Source organism: Sitophilus oryzae, unplaced genomic scaffold (assembly GCF_002938485.1).
Source record: "Sitophilus oryzae breed Bouriz unplaced genomic scaffold, Soryzae_2.0 scaffold_1582_pilon_pilon, whole genome shotgun sequence".
In the NCBI taxonomy this organism is placed as follows: domain Eukaryota; kingdom Metazoa; phylum Arthropoda; class Insecta; order Coleoptera; family Curculionidae; genus Sitophilus; species Sitophilus oryzae.
Window position 1 is genome coordinate 537,967 of NW_022146261.1, and position 14,452 is coordinate 552,418.

The 14,452-nt window shown below is 31.3% G+C and overlaps 1 long non-coding RNA gene across 1 annotated transcript; it reads left to right on the forward strand.

Moving 5' to 3' along the window:
- The first annotated feature begins 7,999 nt into the window (after positions 1 to 7,999).
- On the forward strand, positions 8,000 to 8,540 carry LOC115879598. The gene is made up of 3 exons (XR_004049733.1): positions 8,000 to 8,071; positions 8,315 to 8,447; positions 8,501 to 8,540. It is a non-coding gene; the product is annotated as an uncharacterized LOC115879598 (long non-coding RNA).
- Positions 8,541 to 14,452: the final 5,912 nt, after the last annotated feature.

Consider the following 14,452-nt stretch of genomic DNA (forward strand, 5'->3'; position numbering starts at 1 on the left):
GAATACCAATTTCAGATGGCGGTCGATATTGTTTTTAAATTTGGTATACTACGGTTCTTCGGTGACATTGCAAGTAGTTATGGTACCTTAGAGTATATCGAGTGGTACCAAAATATAGTACACTATTATAATATCATTTCCTGGAGTTCGATGGGGCCCAAATTTGGTATCACGAACGTTGCGTTCTTTAAAAATTTGATTTAATTAATAAATTTTAATTTTATTTACGAATTTTAATTTATTCGTTCGATGTCGTGACAGCAAATTTTTAGCCGAACTAATTATATTATTAATTGTAATTTTTTTTTTTTTTGACAAAAAAATCTACCTAGGTCTATAAAAATAACGTGGCAAACGGAAGAATTTATTTAGTATTTATTATAAAAAACAAATAAAAAAAAAAAATGTTTCTGTTATCCTATAATATAAGGGAGCCCAAATCGAATTAAAAATGCTACATTTGCCACACCATAACGTCATATACATATACAAGCGTATAGGAAATCTCGGCGCAGCGGCGGCAGTCGGCCAGCGCGCGCGAAAATCATTACATCGCTAATTGTTTATTTTATATATCTTTATTAGTTTGAAAGCAAAAAATATGGGGTTTGCTTTGATACCTTGTCAAGACATAAGAGAACTTTTTAATTGTTGGTTTTTTGATTTAGGCCATTCCGTTTTCGGTTAAACTGAAAGTTGTATATTAAGGAAAAATCTATCCTTTTTAAACCGAAATTGTTTCTACGCATGCATGAAATTTGATTATCATAGTTTAAGTTTTTTGGTCTATAAGCCTAGATGGATTTGCTTTTTCGTCAAATAATTAAATAAAAAATTCACATCCCGTAGTGAAGACTTTATTGAGTACTGGATCAAAAAATAAGTTTTTTTTTTTTTTTTTTTTTATAATGTCTTTGGTGGTATTAATATATCGGTTTTTGATGATGGTGCCCTTTTACCCGGTCCAATTTTGTACTACTTTCGAAATAAGGGTCCCCATATCTTGTACTGTACTTCCATCCTGAAAAATTCAGCTTGTTACACCGAAGTGAGAGGTAACGTCAAAATAGCTTTAATCTACCTACACCATAGGTAGGTGTAGGTATCTACTCTAGGTATATTCTACCTAGACGAGCTGAATCTAGCGTGAACAGTAGTAATTATTTGTTTAATCAATCAAGTCAAGTTAATTTAATCATCTTATACCTCCTATAACGGTACGTTTTGGATTTTTCCTGAATGGTTTGTTAAACAAGAAATATACTGGGCATGGATAAAGTGTCTGTTACAGTAATGTCGTTAAGAGGAAATATTTACAGCAACATATTATTTAAATAATATAAGGTATAATCAGTAATGGCTATATTGATGTTATAACACATCATATGTACTTGAATGTACTTATGATTGAACCAATGCTATTGTTGTTGTTTTTACTTAATCTCACAAAAGAAATGTTTTATAAGTTTTTATTATTATAAAAAACAGTGATTATACAATTTATTACACCCCTTACACTGTTTGCTGTAAGGGGTGTAACCAGGAGTGTATTTCGTAACCTCTTACGATATAAGACGGCACAAAAGGTTTTATTACTTAAATGCTTAAAGATTTAATAATATATTTTAACCATCAAAATAAAATAGGACTAAAAGCAATTAAGTAATATTGACGTAATTACTAGATAAGTACAAGATTTTTTTTCTAATTATTTATCGTAATGTTGTAGTACCTAATTATAAACGAGAGATATCCAACCATTACATTATTTTACTCCCTCACAAATAGACGATGTTTTATGCGTTTGTTATTATGAAACAAACGATTAATTATGTATGACATCCCCAAACCCAAACACTCGAAGGAGGAGTTTTGGTGACCCTTATTTAAAGGTTGGACAGAGCTTTTATAGTCAACTGTTTTAAATTACCCAGCGTTCTTTAGTAAAAATCTAATGTAATTTTTCTTAGAAATGATCTGACATAAGAAGCAAATTTATCAAAAAACTTTTTGAGATTATCTACAAGGAGTAAACCGCTGACAAATGTTTGTATACTATGCAAAAATACAAAATTAAATACCAGAAAATTTTTCATATAATGCGCCACTAACTTTCCAACCTGATTCCAATATAATACTACTAATACTACGAATAATATGTAAAACACATTAGTTTCACGCATTAACCTGAACAATAAACTGGTAGGGTACGTGGCATCAATTTCCTAGGTAACTAAAAGTCGTTAAAAGTACTTTAATTATATTTCAAAAAAAGGGATATAATTTCGCAACAAATTTAACATTATAAGGACAATAAAAGTCAACAATACTTTTAATTACAAGTTTAACAGGCCTATAAATATAACAGCATAGGTAAACGTAATATTTAATAATTTAATTCGCGTTTTAATCTCAAATAATAAATGTTTTACTGGTGTACTTCTGAAGTGTTCATTATAAAAAGTAGATATTCTCCAAGTTATGCGAAGTAAATAAAGAATTGTCTTTCCGTGAGACCGCGTATATGTCCCCGGATTCTGGATTGTCTTTACAAAAAACATTTTTTAAAAAAAAAAATTCCTTTTTTTTAATATTTTCCTTTCTAAAAAGAACTAATTCTTCTTTCATTCTTTAAATAGACAGTGTGTTCTTTCCTAAATTTTCATACTTTAATTTTGTGCTGTAAAATTGAAAAAATCACGAAATGGAGGAATATACTTTATCTTGAATAATATATTATAGAATCACTTTATAAAAAAAAAGTAAAAACATGTCAGGGCGGAAGATATTCAGGTGGCATTTCACACGTTTATCTAATGGTAGATATTAAACAATAATAAACTAGCGTAACATGTTATACACGAAATAGAAAGTTTCAGAATCAATTAATACGCAATACGCTACGCAGTCATCTTATTCCTATGCGCGGATGAGCGTCTACAAGACTCTTCCTTCGGCCAGGGTCACGACAAAGAATTTGTTTTTTTTTTTTTCTCTATTTTTTTTTTTTTTTTTTTTTTTTTTTTTTTTTTTTTTTTTTTTATTTATTTATTGATGTACATCTTATAATGCCATAAGTGGTAATAACAAGTTAAGAGGGTGCTATCAATGCACAAACTAATAATCACAGAATTTATTAAAAACTAACTTTGAAAGTTAGTGGAGTAAAAACGATATAAAAAAAAAATTGTTAAAATTTTTTTTTGGAGGAATAACTACATGATATCTATACAGGATTATCAGTTAGGGCTTTATGCATGTGAAATGACTAATTGAGCGAACTCGTTTTCGGGGGGGGGGGGTCAGAAGAGATTTTTTTAATCCCGGAAAGTCTCAAAATCTGTGCAAAAAATTTTATAACCATGTTTTTTTCCTTTCCTACGCGATAACTCCTAGAACTAATCTAAGTTGTATTCCATAACTCTTTTTTTAAGTCGATCTGAGAACACATAGCGAGTTGATTGCTGAAGTAATAGAAGTTCCATGAGTTGAGTGTTATTGTTTTTTTGGGAAAAAATTTTTTTTTTTTTTTTTTTAAATTGTGTTTTATTGTATCGTGTTTTTCGGTAAGCGAGAAACTTTTTTATTGAAGGAATTTTTACATAGTATCTGCATATGAAATATAAGAGTAACAAATATTGGAAAAGTTAACATTGGTACAATCTCTATTTGCTAATACGTTTTGCTAGTTATCCTAAAATATGAAATTTACGAATAGACCGCGCGCGAGACCGCTCAGGCCTCGCCGCCCCGAGACTTCGATTTTATTTGGTGGCAAGGCGAACGCGAAGTTCCGTAGCCTATTTCTGATTATGTGCATTGTACCTGCAGTTTGAAATTTACCACGAGGTACCGCCTTAAGATCGTTGGTGACTGTCACTATTTCGCGGGCGTATCAGTCACTGGTCCGTTGTATATCGGGTCGACCGGTCTGGGTTCCGGAAAGCCGAATTGGGCTTTTTGCGACTCCCAAACAAGGGTGTATCTGAGGTAGAGTGTGACGGAGCGTACGGTCGCTGCTAGACCCATCCAACGGAGACTTAAATTCTGTAGACGTTATAAATTATTTAGTTATGGACTCTTTAATTTGCAAAAAACGTATAAACAATAAATGAATAGTTTTTTTTTAAATCAATACTAGAACTTAAATATACACATACTGCGGAAAAGGGCAAGATGATGTTGCTGTATAATTTTTAAAGCCAAAAAATGATGATAATATCCATCTTTTTTGCAAATCTTAATATATTAAGTTAATAATTGTTAATATATTATTTACAATTATTAATAATATTAATAGTAACAAATAGAAATATTAAATAGAATGGTTTGATATTATATATATATTAATGTTTTGATATTTATAAAATAGGAAAGAAAGGACAAACATCCACAAATTACATTAGACAAACAACAGGTATCGTATGTTGTAACTATTTTCCTAATTCCTATTTTTTTTTGAATGAATTCATTGATATTGATAATTAATAAAATTTGATATGTTCCGCTAAAATTCCATAGTCTATAATAAATAATTTACTCAATAATAAACCAGAAATATTAAATTATTCTTATTTATTTTTTTTTTTTTTTTTTTTTTTTTTTTTTTTTAAAAATTACATCAAAAAAAATGATGAATTATTAATAAAAAAATAGAATGTAGTTATTAAAGTTTATAACCGTTTATGACCATAAAAGATCGTAATTTCTATTATTATTTATTAAAGTTTAATTTTATTATTTTATTACATTTCTTTTCAACGTTTTAGAGAAATATATATTTGTTATTTGGATATACTTGCCATGGGTGTGAGTGATTTCTTTGCGCAATTATTTATCACTCGCCGCGTAGCGTCAGCACCAAGCTTGTGCAAGAATATGGTTTTTACAAAGATAGTGAATACCTGCCAAGTACGTAAATATTTGCGTACTTGCCAAGTACACGAGTCATCAGAATTCAGAATCCTAAATACCACAACGTTTTGTTATAATATCATTCCAAAAATGAAAACTAAATTAACGACATTTTTAATTAAGAAAAATACTTTTTTTTTTTTTTTTTTTTTTTTTTTTTTTATACCATTTTTTATTTATCTCTTCCCGCTTTTATTTTTTTTTAATGATATTTTTGAAATGTTGTGCTATTTTCTTGGTTGCTTATTTTAAAATAATTATGATTTTTTTTTTTTTTTTTTTTTTTTTTTTTTTTTTTTTTTTTATTTTTTAATTTCTAATTCTATGTTAAAGTTAATTTAATTTTTATGCGTTTTAATTGAAAGTATATTTATTTTTGGGGTAGAGATGCGTAACATATGACGTAGCATCCTGTTTACGTCAATCAGCCTCTCCTACTCAATTCCGACTCTCACCTCCCCGCTGGTGTACCCCGGAAACTTGAGCAACCTTGTAGAAGATCGTGGTAACCAATCCCGGTGGGAAGCAAGGTCAGGGCTAACGAGAGCAGAAGAAGCCGGCTTGACGGCATTAGACGGCAGCCCCGTCATCAAGATCGGGGGCGGTGGGCTAATTACCTGCCGCTCCTTAAAACCTATCAATTAATGAACACTGAAGTAAAGCAAACCGGACGGAACTCGATGACTTACCTTGGCTACGAACTGGGCTATGCTATAATAACGATTAAGATTGTGGGAACTTGGAGGACGGTCAACTACTCGAAGTTGGCCACTACCGAAACATCCTAAACTTGCTCAGGCAGTAAAAGAAAATGAAGCACCTGAGCCGACTCAGGTCGTAGATGGGCTATCAGGAAGGTGCGATGGAACGGACAGGGTCAACAATCAACATCTAGAAAAGGACTATTACTCTACAGCGGAAGGAGACAAAGCACAAGCACTCGAAAGCGGTGTTGGATTTCTTCTTAGTGATTCAGCAAAAAAGCTCTAATCTCTCAGACAGAATAATAACAGCAAGATTCAAGGCTAAGTTCAAAAATATTACATCTCAGCCAATGCTATGCTCCCACAGAGCCTGCTCAAGTTGAAGACAAGCAAAATTTTTTATGGCCATTGACTGAGACAGAAACTTAAACACTCTCGCCAAGTGAAAGACATTCCAATTAATTGGGGCATATGAACGCAAAAATACGTTTAGAACAACAAAATGCTAAGAGGAAGTAATGGGCAAACACGGACTGGGAGTGATGAACGACAACGGCGAACGACTCTCTAACTTCTTTTCAAACAACAATTTCGTTATTGGCGGGTCAATCTTCCCGCATAAAACTGCTCACAAAGTAACCTGGGTTTCCCCAGACATGCGAACAGAAAATCAGATAGACCATAATATTGATGATAATCTGATAATATTAATGATAAACCTGATAGTAATATAGCGAAATCAGCGTTGGAGTGGAATCCCCAAGGAAAAAGAAAGCAAGGACGACCTGCTCAAATATGGAAACTTTCCATACTGGATAGAATAACATTTTGTGAACCCTAAACATCTGGCATTTTTTTTTTTTTTTTTTTTTTTTTTTTTTTTTTTTTTTTTTTTTGTTTTGTTTTTTTTTTACATATTTAACAATTATAATATATGCCTTTTTAACCAATGTTTTTAGCGGAGAACTGTATAATTACGTCGAAATACTTGGTAAAATGATGTAAGGATGGAAAATAAAATAATTCCAGGGCTATTTTTCGAGGACTTTAGTTCCGATGCTCTTTTGAGGCTATTTTGTTTAATCTTTATGGTACGCTAAGTGCCACTAAGTGGTATGAAGAGCAAAATCAGAAAACACCATAGTAGATAAGCCACCTATTATTAAAGAAGAAGAACATCGTGAGTTAATAAAAGAGTTCAATCAGAGATGAACTTGTTTTTATATTTTTTATGTAAAAAAATATTGCCAAAATGATGTCATTAAAATCGACACCGTAAGATATCGGCTACTTACAATTAAATAATTATTTTAAAAACTAATTTTTTTTTTTTTTTTTTTATATTTAATTTTTTTCGAGAAGGAAGCGACTTTTTTCAGTGATTTTACTCGTCTAAGTGGTATAATGTGCTTATCAATCAAACTTACTTTTTTCACTGCAATCAATGGTAATAAAGGACCTTTATTGTCACGTTCTCGTTAAAAATAGTTTAAAAAGGGAAGCTACGAGCTCTTTCCTTCGACTCTTTAAATGCTTCGACATATTTTCAACATATAATTTTATATATTTCAAGAAATGCAATACAAAAAATCGGAAATTTTGTTCTTAAAAGGACTGTTTGTCCTTAAAAGTGCAATTTAAAAAAAATACTATGAAAATAGGCAAAAAAACGAAAATTACTCACAAAGATTCAACAACACGATATTATACAAAGTAATGACTGACACTAGGATAATTGTAAAATAAAGGACACCATAGCTGATCGCGGCGTGCGGCGCTATGTGACCGACATAGCGATAATCTCAGTTTAAACTAATTTTTGCAGCTTTAATCTAAATAAAATATCTGTTACAATCCTTTGCTCTATAAAGTAAAATGAAGTATATGAAAAAGAAAAAAAAGGCGAAAAAATCATTTAGTCAGGTTTATAGACTTTAATGTCAATGTCGATATGATTAATGACTTATTTGTCAAAAGATTTTTATATACAACTTAATAATATAGAACCCCAATTAAAAAAAACAATATTTAAGTCAGATTTTTCTTTTAAATAGAAAACATGTTTAAATTGGATTTCCAAATAATTGGTACTTATTTCCAATAATTGACTAAATCTTCGAAATTCTGCCCGATAAACATTAACAATTCTACGGCGCGTGTCATTTTTCCACATCGGTCATCAATATATTCCGCAAGTCGCTTGCTTCAGAACAAAAGAATTTTATTCAAACGTCACAAAAGTATTACTTCTTGTCATTTACTATTTGTGCATCGGAAAATATTTTGAGATTACAATAATTGCACTTTTCACTGTACTTTATTTATACTTAAGATCAGGCAAATTGTGTGTAGCGATTTCCTCAAAACCGCGTTATTGTTTTAGATATATATGTCGGCAAGAGCTACAACTTACAAACTGATCCCAGCAATAGACTGATAGATGAGATGGACGCGTAAGTATGACATTTTCAATGTCATTTTCAGTGTCATGTATTTTCAATGTCACCTAATATGATTAGAATTCTTCTTATAATTCTAATGTACTTTTTCCTCGATTCGTAATCTTCCAATTGTTTTGTTGTGTCAATCACATTTTAGGATTTCCAAAGTGATAACTAATGTTTTTTTTTATAATCCTATTAGAAAGAGTGACAGTTGTAATTAACAGAGTAAGAAAAATATAAACTGAATTTTAGAGGCCAGAAATATATGGCAGAGATTAGTGTGATGACAGTTACGTTTGGTTTACCACTTGATCCGAAGGCTCTTTTAACTAGTGGTTGGAGTACATTATCATTGATGAATAAATTAAAAAAACTTGGTTCCAGTGTATGTATTAAATGTATATATAATTGAAACAACTAACTAAACATGCATTTCAGATGACCGACTTTAGGAGAAAGGAACTGCAGAAGTATCCAGGTACTAACTTTATACATCGTGTTGCACATAATTTTTATTTCTCAAAAGTGACTCACCTTTATAACTTTTTTTAGTTATTTTTTCAGGTAAATAAATGAGGTTTTGGTACGTTAGTATGTGACATAAATCAGGATTGATTGGCGTATTCAATTGTTTTCCATCACTTCCTGTTTGACGGGAAACGGCTAGAACTTTTGATTTTTAAATGTCTACCTTATGTATTTTTTCAGTTCATTCGATAGAAAATGCCACTCTGAATAGAATGACACATATGTCAACTTTTCATTCTCGCTTAAAAAAAGCGTATTTTAAATTTCAATCTAGAGTACCATGGCTGTGTAAAAAATACCAAGTTTTAATGCAAAAATAGATTTCATAGTCTAATGTTTTTCGTGTCTTGTTCTGGGCGGTTAAGAGATGCCCAAATCGCATTTTTATTAATAACTCAATTTTTTCGTGCGAGGTGGCTCTTTAGCATATTTAGAAAAGGCATTTTTTACGAATAATTTGGTACCACACACTTGGTATTTCGAGTCAAATTGTCGTTACATTTATGGTAAATAAATATAATTTAAAATCCAATTTTTTTAAATTGTCAATTTCAAAAGTTGACATTTTATATGTCATTCTGTTCAGATTGTCACTATCAAATGAAGTAGAAAAATACCGAAGGTGCTATTTAAAAATCAAAAGTTGTAGTAATTTTCGGTGAAACAAGAAGTGACAATTATGTTGTTCGACGGAAGGAAAGTGTTTTTAAAAAACAATTATTTATTTAAAAGTATACAGCGTGAATGTTGTACGTACGAAATCAGACAAAAGAATGAATTAATAATGAACATTAACTTAAAAGGAAAACTTATTAATAAAAGCATGATCAGCAGGTCTCATGGGAAGATCTTCTGTGCGGTTGCAGGTGTGGCGGAAATGGTCACATGTAACTCCTCCCTCCTTAAGACGAAAAGATAACGGAGTTTTCTTTTCGTGGTGGGTCTTCGGGCATCTCTTCTTTGGATGGGCATATCTTCTTCCTTATCAGCATAGGGCAGAGTAACTTCTTTCTTGTGATGAAGAGTAGGCTCAGAGTGATGAGGATGAACAAAACCATGAATATGATGTCAGTGGAATTGTCCATGAAACTTCTCGTCGATGGGGTTAAGGGATGCAGTTGGTTAACCATTTGCCTTAGCTCGAACATTTTGTCAAAATTTAATTTCGTGATGTTGAAGGCCTCGAAGGATTTACTTCTTTTTACTTGATCAAAACTGATTGGTGGTAGTATTAAAGACTTGCTGTCTTGTATTGCGACATCATTGTAGTATATTTGATCATAACCTCACAGCCCTTAGAAATTTTGATTAGGCTGGGCTCTTGAATTTCCAAATATCGATCGGTTTTACATTTTGAAAATATTCTTTGTGGTCTTGAAGGTAGTAAAAGTATTTCTCTTGGCGTTATTTGTTCGATGATAGGCTCTCATGGTACAAAGAATACAAGGTATGATCGATAGCGGCTCCAATTTCGTTCAGTTCGCGCATACCACCTGTGACGTCACTAGGAAAATGAGGAATAAATAAAAAATAAAGAAAGTTGACAGGAGATCTGCATTTTTGAGGTTATGGCTCTGGTTATGGTTAAGAATTGTTTATTTTTAAGACTTTTTAGTTCTTTAATTTAATAATTACTAAAACCAGCACTTCCAAAAATATATTTGAAAATAATAATTATCTATTAACATGGATTTGGACGATAATAGGTAAAAATACTAAATTTATTTCTATATTCGGTATAAAATTGTTTATTAGGTTTTTAGTTTGCTATGTTTATGGTAAATAATTTTCATTTTTATTGCCTCTGAATTCACATGAGGACAGAGATGAGGATATCTATGGAAAAGTAACCACAAGAGGAATTGTTACATCATTTAAAAAATGTTGGGAAGTTTATTGTTTCCCATCGAAAAGTAGAAAATGCCAATGCAGATGAACGTATTGTAATTGTGATAGAAGTAATTCCAAGGGTGAAGTTTATTATAAATAGTGGAAGTAATACCAAGGGTGAAGTTTATTATAATTAGTGACCTGTGCTTTTTTTTATATGTAGATGTTTCTGGTTTTGAGAATAAATCGGTTGAACGACACCCAAAATTTAAAGGAAGTATTTGCATACCCAGAATATGCCCATCAAGGGTTATATAGCTCAAATTTCCTTTAATGGTAGGCAATTATTCAATGCAAATTAACTTTTTAAGTGACTGAAATATTAAATAATTTACAATATGGTATATCACATATGGTATCAACTTTTAGATACAACTTAGGTATCAACTTTTAGATACAATTAGGGCCCGATACATTTCAAAAAGTAGAATATTATTTTATATTAAATGAGGTATTGTACTAACAATCAATTTATATTAATAACGGAGATTAAAAAATAACAGAATAAATATTTCTTTTTTTTTATACTACAAAAATAAACTATAGAATACAACAGTATTTAAAAAAATAAATAAAAAGTGATGTTCCGGCCGAGATTCGAACTCCGGTCTCTCGCTTCCTAGCCCGAATCCTTATGCACTGCTCCACAGTAACTTGCTTAGCGATAATTCAATGACGGTATATAAACAAAAAAAACAGGTTTATAACAATATCTTGACGATTTGAACTGGCGCGCGGAGCGTGCTGACCAATAGCACCTGTTATCACCTGTGACGTAGCGACCAACCTGCGCAATATCATACCTTGTATCACAGACTAACCTAAACAGATGCGACAAACAATGCAAATGTGAAAATTACATTTTGGCGAATGCGCCAGGCAAATTTTTCCGTTAGATTTGTCATATAGGCGAATTTTACAGCGGACCAGCAAAGTAACCTCCATTCGTTTACTAAGAAGCCACGCCTCCTTCGTGTAGAAAATAGAGAGGGAATTTTGTAGTTCGGAATCAAATAGAGATGATTTTAATTTCATTAGTTTTTTTTCAATTTTTGATACATTCACAATCTATACCTACTAATATAATATAAAATTCTTAAGTGACTGACTCACTGATTAATCACGATCCTGCTCAAACCACTCAACGTAAGAAGCTCAATTTTGGCATACAGGTTGATTCTAGGGTGTAGAGGTTCGAAAAGAAGAAATTTTTCGAAATTCCAGTTCCAAGGGGGTGAAACCATCCCTCAAATATTACAATATTTTTTATTTAAAAAACGGTCAAGTTTCGGAAAAAACGCTTAAACACGTATATGTTATTTTGTTTTTTTACATAATTTAAGATTTTTTAAAAATGTATACAGGGTGTTTCGAAAGATCTGGTCATTGATTAATCACGATCCTGCTTAAAGCGCTTGACGTAAAAAGCTGATTTTTGGAAAACGGATTGACTTTAGGGTGTAGAGGTTCGATAAGAAGGGATTTTTCGAAACTCGAATTCTAAGGGGGTGAAACCACCCCTCAAATATTAGAATATTTTTTATTTAAAAACCGATGAGTTTTTCGGAAAAGCTCTTAAAAACGTATATTTTATTTTGTTGTTTTACATATTTTAAGATTTTTTAAAAAATTATACCGGGTGTTTCATAAAATAAAGACCATTGAGTAATCACGATTCTGCTTAAACTGCTTGACGTTTAAAGCTGATGATTTTTGGCAAACGGATTGACTGTGGGGTGTAGAGATTTTATAAGGAGGGGTTTCTCGATTCCAAGAGGGTGAAAATGCCCCTCAAATATTACAATATTTGTTATTTAAAAAACGGTTAGTCTTTCGGGGAAAACGCTTGGACACGCATAATTTATTTTGTTTTTACATATTTTGAATTTTTTTAAAAAATCATACTGGGTGTTCAAAAAGTTGGGTAATTGATTAACTACGATTCTGCTTAACTGCTTGACGTAAAAAAAAATTATTATTTTGACAAACAGATTTTTCGAAAGTCAAATTCAATGAGATGAAACTACCCGTCAAATATTACCAAGTTATATAATAATATCGCCATATTGTTTTCTCAGGCTCAGGACATCAATGTGAGAACATTTTATCCAGTTTGTATGTTAATGGAAATTTTTGAAAATTCCTCATCTCGGGGATGATATAGGGGTGAAAGTTGGTATGAAAATTTATTACTACCTGGCATAGAAGTATAATATTTTTACAAAGTTTATGTAGTTAATAAGTCGATTATTTGATCGAACTGTATGTCTATTCGCTTTTTTTCCTATTAGAAAATCTAGGTATTTTCGGAAAAAAACCACAGTTTTGATATAATTTAGTCCTAGAAAATCTAAAATGTATCTTCTTCAGTTTTAGTGTTTTCTCATCCATTGAATGCACATTTTTTTAAAAGCATTTTAAATAAAATCAAAACAAGAAACTTAAACTGAATAGCTGAATTAACTAAAACAATACTAAGAACACCGTGAACTAACTAAATGTAAACCAACAAAACCCAACAGAAAATTAAAATCGAAACAGCTAATAATAATGATGTATGTAATATCCATGTGAAACAACTGAAGAAACTGACTTAAAAATCCTCTGAAAGCCTTCAATATTCCCATCTTAGATTCCCATATTCTTTTCTAGGACACTGTTGCCAATTCTACTTACCAATTTGTATAAACTATATCGGTATCACGGCACATGCAAACAATATGCCGTGTCTGTATCATAAAAAGTACCTATTTGCTATATAAAGATCAGCTGCTAAATTTTAAATCAATTTAAAATATCAAATAAAATGATAGTAGTGCATAAAACTATTAACAAGCAGGATATAAAAACAATTAAAGATAATTTAAGCTGTCTAATAGTAGACAGACTTTAGATTAATATTTGAAATTAACAGCTGGAAGTACAGCTAAATACAAACGGCAAGCTGACAACAAAGATCCTATTCTTTAAGAATTTTATATTTCTGATATTTTATATCATTTTTAATTTTAAAGATATCGTCATTTTCTTTATACATATGTATTGATCTTAACCCATTGTTAAAGTTTGTAAATTTCTCATACTTTACAAATAAATATTAGCTAATATTTCCTAACATCATGTTATTATAGTTATTTATTATTATCCAGGAGAAAGCGCTAATACAAGTACATATAATATTTAATTCTCACATAAAAAAAATTCAAGCTGGCAATCTCGCTTTGACTTTATAATCGTACGTCGGCTGCGACGGCCAGACGAGCGGCGCGGTGTATCAAAGGCAAGGTTAAATGCGAGAAAGAACGAAAGAAATGGAAGCTTAGAGAAGGGGGTGTGCGGGAACGCATTTGAAGTCACTACGGCTGTTTGTTTGGCCGAATATTTTGCCTTCATCGACGGTATCGCCGCTCTGTCGTCGCACTTCCGAACATAGGTCTTTTTGAATACAAAATTTCCCATAAGGTGTCGCATCTGTTTAAGTTAGTTTGTGCTTGTATTCTTTGTACCATGCTGTAGATCAGATTACAGTTGAGGGTTGGATTTTCATTCATCCTCGAAATCCGTTGTACTACGCCGGCATATTTCTAAAACTGACGTTGCCAAACTGCTTTTTATTATTAAAAGAGACACGATCATGATATTTTTATTCCATTATAAAATTTAAAATAGTTAAGCAGTTAAGCATTAAATGAAAAATTTGACGTTAGCAAATTAATGTACTTGATAGATTATAGGAATATAACGAAATTATTTATTACTTAATAATTGGTTGTGGTATTTAATCAAATACTAATACCAATATACATGTAAATCTGGCAAATGTTTTCAGTGTAAGAGAGATGCGAAAATAAGGATAGAATAATGGCCGATGAAGGAAAAAGGTAAACAATTGTATCTGTTGAGTTTAAATATCTTTGGATATTTCACTAAAACAAAATATCTTTATATTTAATAATGAAACTTATGTACAGC